General features: G+C 34.5%; 1 protein-coding gene across 1 annotated transcript in view; it reads right to left on the reverse strand.

Annotated features, from left to right (window-relative positions):
• Positions 1-14,507, reverse strand: part of MTMR11 (myotubularin related protein 11) — a 1,184,472-nt gene that overhangs the window by 991,885 nt on the left and 178,080 nt on the right. The gene's annotated exons all lie outside the window — the stretch shown is intronic.

Below are 14,507 nucleotides of genomic sequence, written 5' to 3' on the forward strand. Positions count from 1 at the left end.
TAAATGTTCTCTAATTCTGTCACGAAAAGGTCTGTTGGTTTTCCCAACATAGAACTTGTGACACTGGGAACATTCAGCTAAATAAATCACGTGTGCAGTGTGCAGTTTTACAATCTGCAGAAGCATGAAACTTAAACTTCTTATGTAAATCAGGATGCATAAACGTAATAGAAGTATTAATAAACATACATAAATTACAACTGCTACAAGGTTGAGTAAAACCAAAGGAAGAAGACATAAAACTAGGATTCTTATCATAGCATAACAACCTCCTCAAGTTCTTACAATTCCTAAATCTAAAAACAGGCTTATCTCCTACAATCCCATGTATGTCTTCATCCACTTGTAAAATGGCCTAATGATGACTAAATAACTTAGAAATTTCTCCACAATCACTAGTATAAGGGAACCTTCACTTCATGGATATTAAGAGTATTGTTTTCTATCTATGCTGGAATCAATAACAGGTCCAAAATAAGGGGCTGCAGTGGTCAATGTCAACTGATCTAAATCTGCCCACTGCAAGTCTATTTCATGAGGATCATATCCACTTGCTAACAATTTACGTCTTAGGCCATCAACCTCTTGTAAGAACCCTGATGTAGTAGGATTCAACCTAGAGGCTCTAATCCTTTGGCCCCTGACTAAATTCTTGAAAATATAGCCAGGATGCATACTAGACCTGAATAGGAAAGTATTCCTATGACAGGTCTTCCGATAGACTCCTGTATTAACAATGCTCCCTGGTAATTTCTCAATATATAAATCTAAAAATTCAATGTGTGTATATGATCATGTAAAAGTAAATTTTAAACAATCAGTCAAAGTTGTTCATCATCTCATGAAATAAAAATAAACTCTCCACTGACCCATTCCACAACAAAAACAAATCATCAACAAATCATCGGTAAACCAAAACATGTGTCTGAAAATCAATAGTGGGAAACAAAATATTGTTCTCCCATTGTGCTAGAAACATATTGGCATAGCTATTGGCACAAGAAGTGCCCATAGCTACGCCGTGCTTCTGAAGATACATATCACCACTATAAGTGAAAACATTATTTTCAAGCACCATCTCTAAAAACAAAACAAATCAAATCAATCTGGGTTAAAGTAGATTCACTATGTAAAAGGAGGTATTGATGTATAAACTCAGTACCTAAACCATTAGAGATCATGGTAAACAAGGACTGGACATCAAAGGTAACCAATATGACATCCTCAATGTCACTAAGTAAAGAAAGACACTGATAAAGGTCCAATAGGAACTGCTTAGAGTCCCTAAGGATCACAGGATTCAAGTTCACTACAGGTCTCAAAAATTTCTCTACATACAAGGAAAAGGGTTCCGTAACCCAACCAGCACCAGCTACTATCGGTCTCATTGGTGGGTCAAGAGAGTTTTTATGAACTTTCGGAACCCTTTGTATTAAGGGGACCAAAGGATCAGTAACTTTCAAAAAAGAAAACACACCTTCTGTAATGAGATGATTAAGAAAAACGTCAGATATACAACTGTACACTCTAGATACAACTCTGTGCACATAATCTACTGTAATCTTCTCATAAAAATCCCCATCACTCAACATAGTATGCATGGAACGCTCATAATGAGATTTATCCATAATCACAATTAAACCACCTTTATCCGCAGGGCGTATAACTATACGCTCATTTAACTGTAGTGCTCGTAGAGCCTGTTCCTCATTAGAGGTTAAATTATTCCATCGACACAAACGGTTAGTACTACGTGTATCATAATAACTAAAAACATCATCTTCCGTCAGTTTTAAATAAGCCTCAACCAAAGGATGGTTGGTAGGAACAAAACTACTAGGTTTTTTAAAGTCAGACAATGGATTCACACCTCCATCTAAAGATGGACAATTATTCAGGTCTCCAAAAAACAAACGTTGCATAACACTACGACAAAACAAAAAGAACTCCTTCACCGGTTGTGGTTGAACACTGAGTAGTGAGTCACGTAACTTGAACAGCGGTTACAAGCACAATATCCCTCAGAAACGGATATGTTCACTCCAGTCTATTAATCCACACGAGACGCCAATATACGAAAATCTCCTTTATTGGAACAACTTAAAACTAAAACTCAAAAAATAACAAAAAGCATATTCACTAGTTTAGCGCTTTCATCTGCCAAGCGCAGACTTCTTCAGAACTAGTGATTTGAAACCACTTCCAACATTTAAAAAACTTTTTTGGCGCCATTTCTGTGGTTGTCTTAAAGCAACATACTATTTGCTGAACATACAAATTGATTGTTTCCTGTTACTGCAGCAGTGAATACATGACTTTTCTTGAACCATCAGTGATTTTATGCATTGCTGGATATTAATACATGAAATGTCATGAAGATTTATAATAAAATGCAATCCTACTTCTTACTAAACTATGAAATAGACATTGCTGAAATAATAAAGATGCCATAAATATACAATGTATATATGAATATAAATACATATAAACAATTATATAATTTAATAATATGAATATAAATATGTAAATATATAAATATATAAATATGTTGTAATATATAAAATAAAATAAATTATTAAAATTGATTGCTAAAACACAGCATTTAGGTAACTAAATTTCTTGTTTAAAATAGTTAAAAATGAATTATTGTTTTACACTTGGAATTGATTATGAATCCAGTACCAAAAAAGGTTTAATACTAATATATTCGTTTATGCCTGGACTCCTAGTGGAATCAGTAAGCATCTGCCATTTACTTTCCTTACAGGCTAATCTTGTTTTCCAATCACCACCATAAATATTTCCTTGTTCCTGGTCTATAATATAAAATAAAAAAATATGATTATCCCCATTTTCCTTAATGTGTCGGTATAATGCATTTTTACAATCTTTCTTCTTTATTCTGTAATAATGTTCATAAATCCGTTTTTTTAATTGTCTTTCTGTTTTGCCTATATAATAGGCTGAACAAATCTGACAAGAAGCTAAATACACTATTTGTTTACTACTACAATGTCCTCCTATACTCCTAATAACCGTCCTATTCACATCCCCCAACCTAATATGCGGACCTGTGTAAATGTATTTCCATTGGTTGCATCTTCCACATCTCTTCGTTGCAATCTTCCCCTGTTGTTTTTCTGTCTTCTTGTATTTCATTCCTTCTAAAAACCTTTTGATATTGGGACCCGTTTTATAAACTATTCTGGGTAAACTTCCCAAAATTGCTTTGTGTGTTTCCACTACTGTAATAATGTCCCAATATTTACTAATAATTTCCTTAATTACATTGCTATATGGGGTATACGTGATAACACATACTCTATTCATATTATCCTGAGTAGTGCTACTTATTTTATTAACTTCTAAAGCTTTACCCAATAAAGACTGGTACATGCTTTCCCATTTATTACTCACATATTTTATCGTTTCCTTTATCATTTTAATGGGATAACCTCTTTTTACAAATAGATCACTGATAAATTCCATTTCCATTTCCATTAATTCTTTGCTGGATGACATTCTAGCTCCTCGAATGCACTGTCCCTTGACCATGTTTTTAAATATGTGTGGCGGATGTTCACTATTGTAAAACAAGTAATCATTCGAAAAAGTATTTTTTCGAAATACCCTAGATGTAAACCCTTCTTTTGTTAAACCAATATAAGTATCCAAGTAAGCAATACCTTGATTGCTGATCTCATAAGTGAATTTAAGATAATTTGCAGTTTCATTAAGATAATCTATAAAATCCTTAACCTTTTCTTCATGCCCATTCCATAAAATAAAAATATCATCCAGAAATCTGACATAAAATTTTATGTGGGGGTAGTATTCACTTTTAGTAATAAATTCATATTCCCAGTCAGACATGACCAGGTTAGCAAAAATGGGTGCACAGGATGCACCCATAGCTACCCCCTTACATTGCCTAAAATATTCACCTTCAAATGTTAAAAAATTATTATCCAGAACTAACCCCATCATGTCCATTATTAAATTAATTTTATCCCAACTGAGATGTGAATATTTCCTTAAGCTATTGCCAAACCTTTCAATTCCTTCCACCTTTGGTATACTTGAAAAGAGGTCACATACACCAATAGTAACTAATGTTAAATGGTCCGACCATAGTTCTGGAGTTAATCGCCTCAAAAAATCCCAAGAATCCTTTATAATAAAAGGGATGTTTCCATAAATATGCTTTGTCCATCTATCTATTGTCTTACCTATGTTAAATATTTTTGATCTGGAACCAGAAATGATGGGTCTAAATGGGGGTCTCTCCACAGACTTATGCACTTTAGGTATCCCCACTATGTGTGCCACAACTGGAGTCTCAACTTTTAAAAATTCGTATACTTAAAGGGTAATTCGGTTGTCTATCAAATATTCCTCCAGTGTCAGATCTATTCTTCTGAAACCTATATTAATTTGATTGATGGACACTGTCTCGTAATTCCCTGTTTCATATAATATTTTATATATCACTGCTTTGTAGGATAGGCTAGAGAATATAACCACTCCCCCACCTTTATCAGGTTTCATGATTCTAATGTCTTGGTTGTTGATAATTTCATTTAAACATGCTCTCTTTTCCTTAGTAATATTGTCCCCTACATATCTGTTCTTTGTTTTCATTTCTTGAATTTCTTTATTGAGACAATACACTTCTTTGCGTACCATTTTTTCAAAAACATTAACTTGACTATTACTAATAGGCATGTAGGTGCTTTTCCTCTTTAATTCATTATGTACGTATTTGTCCATGGTTATCAAATTGTAATGCCAAATTAATCCTTCTACTGAACAATTTGATCTCCTTAATATGATCCACTAAATTGAACTTATTGGAAGGTATGAATTTCATTCCTTTACTTAGTAATGTACAAAATTCTTCCTTAATAAAAATGTCTGTATAATTGAAGACCTTAAAGCCATTATGTACTCTAATGGATGGCATAATCTCTTGTGTAGTAACTTGTTCCACATTCTCATTGCCATTCTGTGCTACTGATTGGTTGCTATCTGTGGCTCTTTCCACAGGTACTAGTATTTTCCTTAATATTTCCTGTTCTCCTGATTGTAGGGTTTCCTGTAACTGGGATGAAATCTGCCTCCTTGGAATAATCAATTCCAAGTGTAAAACAACAATTCATGTTTAACTATTTTAAACAAGAAATTTAGTTACCTAAATGCTGTGTTTTAGCAATCAATTTTAATAATTTATTTTATTTTATATATTACAACATATTTATATATTTACATATTTATATTCATATTATTAAATTATATTATTGTTTATATGTATTTATATTCATATATACATTGTATATTTATGGCATCTTTATTATTTCAGCAATGTCTATTTCATAGTTTAGTAAGAAGTAGGATTGCATTTTATTATAAATCTTCATGACATTTCATGTATTAATATCCAGCAATGCATAAATCACTGATGGTTCAAGAAAAGTCATGTATTCACTGCTGCAGTAACAGGAAACAATCAATTTGTATGTTCAGCAAATAGTATGTTGCTTTAAGACAACCACAGAAATGGCGCCAAAAAAGTTTTTTAAATGTTGGAAGTGGTTTCAAATCACTAGTTCTGAAGAAGTCTGCGCTTGGCAGATGAAAGCACTAAACTAGTGAATATGCTTTTTGTTATTTTTTGAGTTTTAGTTTTATGTGGTTCCAATAAAGAAGATTTTCGTATATTGGCGTCTCATGTGGATTAATAGACTGGAGTGAACATATCCGTTTCTGAGGGATATTGTGCTTGTAACCACTGTTCAAGTTACGTGACCCACTACTCAGTGTTCAACCACAACCGGTGAAGGAGTTCTTTTTGTTGTGCACTTGCTGTTTATTTTTACCAGTTGTAATACCAGCTATGGCAGAAGCGGGAGTGGACACGTCAGCTGTATCTAACAGCGAGGAGGTAATCATCTTAAGGGCTGAAGTAGCCGACTTGCAAAAGGACGTAAAGAAGCTAATGGAGATGGTAAATTCGTTATTAGACATTCCTAAGCCGAAGGTAAGTACGGAGCTTACTTTTTCCTGCAAAGGGTCACCGATGATAACCGGAAACCAGAGAAAGGAGCTTATGGAGGTAGTCGATACCGGGAATGACATACCGAATGGACAAAATTGTCCTATAGATATGAGTTCTAAAGACAGTGACATTATTACAACTCCGGAGAAGGACTTTACCTTTGATTTTAGTTTATTCCACAGTCGAGTGGAAACGGAATATGGGGGAACAAAGCAAAAGAAGCACAAGACATATTCTGCTATGGCTGGCACGCAGATTAATAGTGTGAAAGGTACTGTTCATAACAAATATAATACTCAAAACAAGCATATTATATCTGGACATAAATGTGATGATGCTAGAAATAAAAAAAGTCATGGCAGTACAGCTAAAAATATATGTTCCAATAATGAAATAATAGATGAATTTTTAAAGAATGAGTATGTGTTTGAAAGAATGCATGTTACTGACAGTAACAAAACTAGATATAGTAGGGAAGGTATGGAATTAAAAAATATGATTTACAGTTTGGGTGATAAGTTAATACAAATACAAAATGCTAAAGTAGACAATGCCTACCTATTACAATGTATAAAATTCAAGATTGTTCCCAAGGGTTTAAGATTTTTTAAGCTACCCATGGGTATGGAATATGATGAAAATATTATAAAGAAATTTAATGATCTTTTCGATGAAATGGGTTACATGTATATGAAAGCATTAATAGAATGTAATGATGATAAATTAAGTATGTTGGTTGATGAAGTTGGAAATATCAATGAAATGATTCTACGACATGATGAATTTGAGAAATGGAGTGAATTATATCATAAACAATTCCATGTGGCTGATAACAAGGCAAAGGAGGTACATGTTAGGAAAAGCAGAAAGATTGACCGTGATATGGATTTATACAAAGTACATAAAGCATACATTTGGCCACAGGACAGAAAAGTACAATTTAAGAATAGACATGATAGTAACAGTGAGTGGAGGGGAACGCATAGGGATGAAAATTTTCAAGGAGGCAGATTTCATCCCAGTTACAGGAAACCCTACAATCAGGAGAACAGGAAATATTAAGGAAAATACTAGTACCTGTGGAAAGAGCCACAGATAGCAACCATTGTGAACAAGGGGAGTTGCAACAGGAAAATCAATCGGTAGCACAGAATGGCAATGAGAATGTGGAACAAGTTACTACACAAGAGATTATGCCATCCATTAGAGTACATAATGGCTTTAAGGTCTTCAATTATACAGACATTTTTATTAAGGAAGAATTTTGTACATTACTAAGTAAAGGAATGAAATTCATACCTTCCAATAAGTTCAATTTAGTGGATCATATTAAGGAGATCAAATTGTTCAGTAGAAGGCTTAATTTGGCATTACAATTTGATAACAATAACAATGGACAATACGTACATAATGAATTAAAGAGGAAAAGCACCTACATGCCTATTAGTAATAGTCAAGTTAATGTTTTTGAAAAAATGGTATGCAAAGAAGTGTATTGTCTCAATAAAGAAATTCAAGAAATGAAAATAAAGAACAGATATGTAGGGGACAATATTACTAAGGAAGAGAGAGCATGTTTAAATGAAATTATCAACAACCAAGACATTAGAATCATGAAACCTGATAAAGGTGGGGGAGTGGTTATATTCTCTAGCCTATCCTACAAAGCAGAGATATATAAAATATTATATGAAACAGGGAATTATGAGACAGTGTCCATCAATCAAATTAATATAGGTTTCAGAAGAATAGATCTGACACTGGAGGAATATTTGATAGACAACCGAATTACCCTTGAAGTATACGAATTTTTAAAAGTTGAGACTCCAGTTGTGGCACACACAGTGGGGATACCTAAAGTGCATAAGTCTGTGGAGAGACCCCCATTTAGACCCATCATTTCTGGTTCCAGATCAAAAACATTTAACATAGGTAAGACAATAGATAGATGGACAAAGCATATTTATGGAAACATCCCTTTTATTATAAAGGATTCTTGGGATTTTTTGAGGCAATTAACTCCAGAACTATGGTCGGACCATTTAACATTAGTTACTACTGATGTATGTGACCTCTTTTCAAGTATACCAAAGGTGGAAGGAATTGAAAGGTTTGGCAATAGCTTAAGGAAATATTCACATCTCAGTTGGGATAAAATTAATTTAATAATGGACATGATGGGGTTAGTTCTGGATAATAATTTTTTAACATTTGAAGGTGAATATTTTAGGCAATGTAAGGGGGTAGCTATGGGTGCATCCTGTGCACCCATTTTTGCTAACCTGGTCATGTCTGACTGGGAATATGAATTTATTACTAAAAGTGAATACTACCCCCACATAAAATTTTATGTCAGATTTCTGGATGATATTTTTATTTTATGGAATGGGCATGAAGAAAAGGTTAAGGATTTTATAGATTATCTTAATGAAACTGCAAATTATCTTAAATTCACTTATGAGATCAGCAATCAAGGTATTGCTTACTTGGATACTTATATTGGTTTAACAAAAGAAGGGTTTACATCTAGGGTATTTCGAAAAAATACTTTTTCGAATGATTACTTGTTTTACAATAGTGAACATCCGCCACACATATTTAAAAACATTGTCAAGGGACAGTGCATTCGAGGAGCTAGAATGTCATCCAGCAAAGAATTAATGGAAATGGAAATGGAATTTATCAGTGATCTATTTGCAAAAAGAGGTTATCCCATTAAAATGATAAAGGAAACGATAAAATATGTGAGTAATAAATGGGAAAGCATGTACCAGTCTTTATTGGGTAAAGCTTTAGAAGTTAATAAAATAAGTAACACTACTCAGGATAATATGAATAGAGTATGTGTTATCACGTATACCCCATATAGCAATGTAATTAAGGAAATTATTCGTAAATATTGGGACATTATTACAGTAGTGGAAACACACAAAGCAATTTTGGGAAGTTTACCCAGAATAGTTTATAAAACGGGTCCCAATATCAAAAGGTTGTTAGAAGGAATGAAATACAAGAAGACAGAAAAACAACAGGGGAAGATTGCAACGAAGAGATGTGGAAGATGCAACCAATGGAAATACATTTACACAGGTCCGCATATTAGGTTGGGGGATGTGAATAGGATGGTTATTAGGAGTATAGAAGGACATTGTAGTAGTAAACAAATAGTGTATTTAGCTTCTTGTCAGATTTGTTCAGCCTATTATATAGGCAAAACAGAAAGACAATTAAAAAAACGGATTTATGAACATTATTGCAGAATAAAGAAGAAAGATTGTAAAAATGCATTATACCGACACATTAAGGAAAATGGGGATAATCATATTTTTTTATTTTATATTATAGACCAGGAACAAGGAAATATTTATGGTGGTGATTGGAAAACAAGATTAGCCTGTAAGGAAAGGAAATGGCAGATGCTTACTGATTCCACTAGGAGTCCAGGCATAAACGAATATATTCGTATTAAACCTTTTTTGGTACTGGATTCATAATCAATTCCAAGTGTAAAACAATAATTCATTTTTAACTATTTTAAGCAAGAAATTTAGTTACCTAAATGTTGTGTTTTAGCAATTAATTTTAATAATTTATTTTATTTTATATATTACAACATATTTATATATTTATATATTTACATATTTATATTCATATTATTAAATTATATTATTATTTATATGTATTTATATTCATATATACATTGTATATTTATGGCATCTTTATTATTTCAGCAATGTCTATTTCATAGTTTAGTAAGCAGTAGGATTGCATTTTATTATAAATCTTCATGACATTTCATGTATTAATATCCAGCAATGCATAAAATCACTGATGGTTCAAGAAAAGTCATGTATTCACTGCTGCAGTAACAGGAAACAATCAATTTGTATGTTCAGCAAATAGTATGTTGCTTTAAGACAACCACAGAAATGGCCAAAAAGTTTTTTAAATGTTGGAAGTGGTTTCAAATCACTAGTTCTGAAGAAGTCTGCGCTTGGCAGATGAAAGCGCTAAACTAGTGAATATGCTTTTTGTTATTTTTTGAGTTTTAGTTTTAAGTTGTTCCAATAAAGAAGATTTTCGTATATTGGCGTCTCATGTGGATTAATAGACTGGAGTGAACATATCCGTTTCTGAGGGATATTGTGCTTGTAACCGCTGTTCAAGTTACGTGACCCACTACTCAGTGTTCAACCACAACCGGTGAAGGGGTTCTTTTTGTTGTGCACTTGCTGTTTATTTTTACCAGTTGTAACTACGACAAAACACTCAAATCCATGATGGTATCTGGAAGTTTACTCCTACAAGTAGGGATAAAACTGAGACCTTTGTTTAACACACTAGACTCAAAGGGGGTTAATTCAAGAGTAGAAATATTAAAAATTAATGAAGCGGGGTCCTCCCCCACATCTTCAAAGTTTTATGCTGATTTGGTTCGCCAGAAAGTTTGCGTTTCTGGCGTCCTCTGCTCGCCTACCTGGTTCGGCCCCCTCCTTTTTCGGACCGAACAGGTAGGGGAAAAGGGAGGTCACCCAAATTCCCATCTCTAAGGGCATTAAGGGATTCAACATCCATTAAAACTGTGCCCCTCCACTTAGGTCTAACTACCTTCTCTGTGTCACCAGTACTACCTGGGCGATAAACAATAACATTTGGATATAAATTATGTGATGAAGACTTGTCTAAACAAGCTTCATCCACCCTAGATGTTGAAAAAGACTGAACATTAGCATTAACATTCCTAGGTCCTTGGGATGATGAATGGCAACCATTTATAACAGTACTATTCAATTTATGTACTTGATTATCACTAGATAAAACAGAACCATTAGGCATATCACTATATTATCATTTAAAGTCACAACTCCATGTGTATTATCAACGGCCAAACCCAAAGTTTCTAACAGCCATTGTTCAGAATCAACAGAATTAATCACTGAAGACAAACCATTAGTGTTCACATGTCCCGTAGCACTCTGTCCTGTACGTGGCCACATAAAGACATGGCCGGCCTTAAAATCATTAATGTCATGTAACAGTTTAGTTTTCTTTTGATAAATCAGTTTGCGTTCAAACACTGCAACACCATCCAAAAGACTCTCAAAGAGTGGATTAAGAACATCCACTCTATAGTCTTTCAAGAGTGTTTCCTGTCTTTCAAGTAAAGATTCCCTTAACTTTTTTTCTGGTAGAAAATAATCATTTAAGAGGCACATATAACGGGCGCTTACCTCTAAATTAAGTTTCTGCCATCGTATCAATAAATCAGGATGCTGTGCCCCCTGCATTGGCATGTTTAATACGCGTAGGCCTCAGGATACAACTTTTTTCTCTAAACAGAGCTCAAAATGTAAACGCTGTGCTTGCATCCACTTTAAATTCAAAAAAATCACGCTCAATGCTTTCCACAGTATGCTGGAGGACTTCCAAATCCCCAGTCTCATTCATCGCATCATCACCAGTCGCCGGAACATCAAGTTGCCACAGGCAGCTCCGTTCTCTTTGCAAATACAAAGAGAATCTCTCGGAAAACGGAGCTACGGCTCCTTTTGACTGAGTACTGGTTTTATTGACGGGATTATAGTCCAGTTCAATACAGGAATTCTCCGAAGCCATGTCCCCTCGGAAAACCACCAACAATATTTCTACTCTTGAATTAACCCCCTTTGAGTCTAGTGTGTTAAACAAAGGTCTCAGTTTTATCCCTACTTGTAGGAGTAAACTTCCAGATACCATCATGGATTTGAGAGTGTTTTGTCCTAGTGTTATGCTACATTTGTTTTTTGGAGACCTGAATAATTGTCCATCTTTAGGTGGAGGTGTGAATTCATTGTCTGACTTTAAAAAACCTAGTAGTTTTGTTCCTACCAACCATCCTTTGGTTAAGGCTTATTTAAAACTGACGGAAGATGATGTTTTTAGTTATTATGATACACGTAGTACTAACCGTGGTTTAATTGTGATTATGGATAAATCTCATTATGAGCGTTCCATGCATACTATGTTGAGTGATGAGGATTTTTATGAGAAGATTACAGTAGATTATGGACACAAAGTTGTAGCTAGGGTGTACAGTTGTATATCTGACGTTTTTCTTAATCATCTCATTACAGAAGGTGTGTTTTCTTTTTTGAAAGTTACTGATCCTTTGGTCCCCTTAATACAAGGGCTTCCGAAAGTTCATAAAAACTCTCTTGACCCACCAATGAGACCGATAGTAGCTGTTGCTGGTTGGGTTACGGAACCCTTTTCCTTGTATGTAGAGAAATTTTTGAGACCTGTAGTGAACTTGAATCCTGTGATCCTTAGGGACTCTAAGCAGTTCCTATTGGACCTTTATCAGTGTCTTTCTTTACTTAGTGACATTGAGGATGTCATATTGGTTACCTTTGATGTCCAGTCCTTGTTTACCATGATTCCTAATGGTTTAGGTACTGAGTTTATACATCAATACCTCCTTTTACATAGTGAATATACTTTAACCCAGATTGATTTGATTTGTTTTGTTTTTAGAGATGGTGCTTGAAAATAATGTTTTCACTTATAGTGGTGATATGTATCTTCAGAAGCACGGCGTAGCTATGGGCACTTCTTGTGCCAATAGCTATGCCAATATGTTTCTACCACAATGGGAGAACAATATTTTGTTTCCCACTATTGATTTTCAGACACATGTTTTGGTTTACTGATGATTTGTTTTTGTTGTGGAATGGGTCAGTGGAGAGTTTATTTTTATTTCATGAGATGATGAACAACTTGAATGATCATTTAAAATTTACTTTTACGTGGTCATATACACACGTTGAGTTTTTAGATTTATATATTGAGAAATGCTTAACTATGTAATTTTGTAAATATTGTAATACATATCCAAAAACTATGTACCCTTGTTTCTGGAGCTTTTCTCCCCAGGACTCCATTGAAAATGGGTTCATCTTGGCCCAATGGACTATCCTGGTAAACCAACTGCAAATAAATAAATAAATTACCAGGGAGCATTGTTAATACAGGAGTCTATCGGAAGACCTGTCATAGGAATGCTTTCCTATTCAGGTCTAGTATGCACCCTGGCTATATTTTCAAGAATTTAGTCAAGGGCCAAGGGATAAGAGCCTCTGGGTTGAATCCTACTACATCAGGGTTCTTACAAGAGGTTGATGGCCTAAGGCGTAAATTGTTGGCACGTGGATATGATCCTCATGAAATAGACTTGCAGTGGGCAGATTTAGATCAGTTGAAATTGACCACTGCAGCCCCTTATTTTGGACCTGTTATTGATTCCAACACAGACAGGAAACAATACTCTAATATCCATGAAGTGAAGGTTCCCTTGACTTATACTAGTGATTGTGGAGACGTTTCTAAGTTATTTAGTCATCATTGGGCCATTTTACAAGTGGATGAAGACATACGTAGGATTGTAGGAGATAAGCCTGTTTTTAGATTTAGGAACTGTAAGAACTTGAAGAGGTTGTTATGCTATGATAAGAATCCTAGTTTTATGTCTTCATCCTTTGGTTTTACTCAACCTTGTGGCAGTTGTAATTTTTGTATGTTTATTAATACTTCTATTACGTTTATGCATCCTGATTTACATAAGGAGTTTAAGTTTCATGCCTCTGCAGATTGTAAAACTGCACATGTGATTTATTTAGCTGAATGTTCCCAATGTCACGCATTCTATGTTGGGAAAACAAACAGAACTTTTCGTGACAGAATTAGAGAACATTTATATTACATCAGGAAAGGCTCTCAGCATAATGCTTTATCTAAACATGTGTTAGAGTTTGACATGTCTCACTCTTTGCTACAGGGTCATTGAGACGATTCATCCGAGTGTCAGGGGAGGTGATGTATATACACATATAGAATACAGGGAGGCACAATGGATTATTTTACTCCATGCAGATCGGGGTAAGGGACTGAATGAGAGGGCTTCCATTAAGCCCACCCTGAAGAAATGGACATTGTTTAAGTAATAGGTTAATTTGAATGTTTTTTGTGTAGATGTATATGCATATTTATGTATAGTAGTTTTTATGTATGTTTGTTTCTGTCTTTCAGCTTTTCCCGGTTAGGAGTCGCCACAACGGAACTCCGATCTGCTAATGATTGGCAGTTGATTTTTACGTACTGGCTTGCCAGGCATGACGCACAACCTTCAACGAAGGCACGCCCATTCACGGTCTCCACGCAGAAGACGCTCTAGCTGAGAATCGAACTGGACAGCGTCTTACTGTGAGGTGACAACGCTACCGCAGCACCATAGCAGTTTTTATGTATATATTTTATAAATACACATATTTTACAGGGTGTTATGTAGGTTATCATATATTATATATTGCAGCGTCTGATTTCCCTTGTACTCTGTATGTATTAGTGTGATATTTTACTTTAAATAGGTTTTTGAGTATTTAATTGTCTGTTTTTCATTGGTTGCATTTAGTATGAA

The sequence above is a fragment of the Protopterus annectens genome, chromosome 8.part0 (assembly GCF_019279795.1).
Source record: "Protopterus annectens isolate FY-2018-M chromosome 8.part0, PAN1.0, whole genome shotgun sequence".
Classification (NCBI taxonomy): domain Eukaryota; kingdom Metazoa; phylum Chordata; order Ceratodontiformes; family Protopteridae; genus Protopterus; species Protopterus annectens.